The sequence below is a fragment of the Crocuta crocuta genome, unplaced genomic scaffold (assembly GCF_008692635.1).
Source record: "Crocuta crocuta isolate KB4526 unplaced genomic scaffold, BGI_CrCroc_1.0 scaffold83, whole genome shotgun sequence".
NCBI classification, from domain to species: domain Eukaryota; kingdom Metazoa; phylum Chordata; class Mammalia; order Carnivora; family Hyaenidae; genus Crocuta; species Crocuta crocuta.
The window spans coordinates 7,709,623-7,712,927 of NW_027529638.1; the positions used below are offsets into that span (position 1 = coordinate 7,709,623).

Consider the following 3,305-nt stretch of genomic DNA (forward strand, 5'->3'; position numbering starts at 1 on the left):
TGACTGTTAGTACCCCCTGGAGAAGTTGTTTGAGGAAAACTGAGATAATCCTTTTAAAGCACTTCTTAGGGAGCCCGACAAATAGGACAACCTTCAGTGAATATTAACTACTCATTAAACTCACTAAAAAACTTTAGTGCTGACAACCTTTCTTTTTGTTCTCCCAGCCCGCTAGCGGCTGAATGTTAATGTTCTCTGTGGCCTCAACATGCCTTTTGTGATATTTCAGCTTTTCAACAATTGTGCGGCCAGTTTTCAGTAATAAATCTACTTTGTTTGAAATACAGAGTTTTCTCTTTTCCTAACTGGACACTGATACAGTTCTTGGCACCAAAAGTGCTCCCAGAAGCATACTCTCTAGAAAACCAAAGTATTACACAGACTCAGTTAATTTACCCAGACTGGGTCTTTTTAATGGTTACTAGTGTTGACATAGAAAGCACTGGAATGAGTATGTTAAAGGGAGTTGAGAAGAAAGGAAAAGAATCCAGAATCATCAAAAGAAGAGAAGTCAATAGATGACTAACAGGACCTGCTTACTCTTTTCCACTATAGATTTAGTGTAGGTCTCATTTGCCACATTTTGCACACCACCCATATGTTTTCAAGTACAAGTTTTGCAGAGCACTTTGAAGGTGTTTGAAGTATAGTGCCTTTTGAATCCTTACATGATACGGTCACTGAAAATGTTATGCTCAGCCACATATGCCTATTTGCACGATGCTATGGAACTTGTTTTAGAATTTTCATTTATTTTGTCTTTTAAGAGTCCTAGAATATAACCAACTCTTTTGTCTCTGTCATTTTTCCCGTGTTTGATTTTTCATTTTCATTTTTGCCAAAATTATACGTTCATATACATAGGCAAAACTTTTTTCTACAAAGCCTCCTAAGAAAAGCAGCTGTATTTGCTTTCCTACTTTTTCCTACATTTACTCTTCCCTACAAGCCACTGCTTTCAACCTTTGAAACTTATTATTATTATTATTTTTTATTTCCACATCTCCAAGTAGGATGCATATATTCCTAACCTGGTGTTGCTTTGGGCATTTCTATTAACTTCCCATTTTGGAGGATGAAAATTTGGAGCAGTCATTACCACAAAAATGCTCCACTTCTAGGGGTGGAGAGAGTGAGGAGGAAGAGGAGGGGTGCGATCCCATAATACCATCCTGGAGGGCGGTAGGTGGTCTGTATCTGAGCTGTGAGGTGCATGGCGTCTCAGACCTTGGTGCTTCTGTCTCTAACATGAGAGGAAGCCATGCAGTGGGGTGGAAAATGGCAGATGTTCCTAGGGGAGGAGACCCTTTCTGGCAAGAGGGTGCTGACAGAGAGTTACCAGAATCTGACCTGGGTGACAAACTACTGTGAAAACAACTATACACAGGCTAGAGATAAGACAAAAGCTTTAGAAGAGTCCAAAACTTACACAGCCCAATCCCTAGCTAGTGTTGCTGGTGTTATTATTGAATCAATGCACTGGCCAACAATGGACTCCAGTTGCTGGTTATCCAAGCCTCTCAGCTTCGGAGAATGGAGGTTTCCGTCAATCATATCTCACAGACTGTGGACATTCATAAAGAGAAAGTGTCTGGAAGAGAGAGTGGCACTTTGACAACAAATAAGAATATATCAAGAACTCCCCCAAATAATATCACTTGCAAAGATGGAGCTCCCTGTAAGGTATATTCAGAAACCTATTGACCATACAGTTCTGGATGGGCCGTGGTGTCAAGCATGGAAATAACCAGCCTGCAAGAACTGGCATACACTGACCAGAACAAATCCTCCTACTCAGAAACCTCCAAGCTCTTCCATGTCAGACTGGGAAACACTGGGACAGAATACTCCTCACAAAACTCTGGTACCTGTTAAAACCCCAACAGTTCCTAATGACTGCATGACAAGTCCTGCTAGGCTCAGAAGTCAGCATAGTCCAGGCAGGACATCTTTAAACCAGACACCGAGGAGACACAGTGGAAGTAGTGGAGGGAGTGGAAATCGAGAAAAGAGTGGAAGCAGCAGTATTGACATCCCCATTGCCATGCCTACACTTCACCACCCACTATTGGACCAGCAGCCTTGGGCTCAGGTCCTGGTTCCCAGTATGGCACAGTAACTGGGAGATTTCTCAACTCTACCACTTCGTTGACGTCTTCTGGTGGATATAAACAACTCCCTCTGTGACTGCTCAATTTTCTGCTCAGCCTCATGTTAATGGAGGTCCACTTTATTCTCAGAATTCAGTTTCTATTGCTCCAACCTCTCTCCCTATGCCTCAGTTGACTCCACAGATAACCTCTCATAGGCTTCGTGGTCAGAGTGCAGGAAAACATTGCTGATAGTCCAACTCCACGATGTCCACCTCCCCCAGATGACATTCCCATGTTTGATGACTCTGCCTCAACCACCACCCCAGTGGATTATGAAGATGAAGAGTCTGCACTAGTTCAGTGTAATCTACATGCAAATGGGGATCCTCCTTTGGCCCTCAAGAATGATGTTGAGAAAGTTGTGGCAATATATGATTCTATGAAAGACAAGGATGATGAACTATCATTTATGGAGGCTACAGTCATTTATGTAATAAAGAAGAATGACGATGGTTGGTATGAAGGAGTCTGCAATCAAGTGACTGGTCCATTCCGGGAACTATGTTGTATCAATCATGCACTATGCTGATTAAATTTTTGCTTTTAAAGTAGGTTCTTCTTATTACTCAGTCATACTGTGGGACAATTATGGTTAACAGAATTGTCTTAAAATGTTTTCAAATGTGCCCATATTTTTAGGACATGCTGTTTTATTGGTATAACTGAATGTCTACCTGTACGCATAAGTCCTTGATGCAGTTTGTGTATTGCTAAACAGCAATTAATATAGGAGACTGGCCATACCTGATTATGCTTATGTACTTACACAGTTAACTTCATGACCAGCCTAAGTATTCTGGGGGAGTGTGGTAGAATATTTAACAAATCATGATTCAGACTGTACCATTGCATGTTTCCATGCAGTATTGTTACTAACGCTACGTCAGACTAATATTAAACTCAGAAAATTTCAATCCTGGTGCTGGTCATACTTTTTGTTTACATTTTCTCATTCTTGAAATATACCGTTTGTGTAAAGCATGCATACAAATTTATGTATTGAAATATACATAAAAATCCAAGATGCTTCTAATTTGTGCAATATTTAGTTGGAGTACTCATACTTAGGTATCTTGAAATGAATTGAGTCTCTAAGGTCTTCATGTGAAACAAAACAAGGGGTTATCTGTAATGTTGTAATTGGTACTTAAG

At 40.5% G+C, this 3,305-nt stretch overlaps 1 pseudogene; it reads left to right on the forward strand.

The window, feature by feature from the left end:
* The first annotated feature begins 1,261 nt into the window (after positions 1-1,261).
* On the forward strand, positions 1,262-2,686 carry LOC144230137 (abl interactor 1 pseudogene; annotated as a pseudogene).
* The last annotated feature ends 619 nt before the right edge of the window (positions 2,687-3,305 follow it).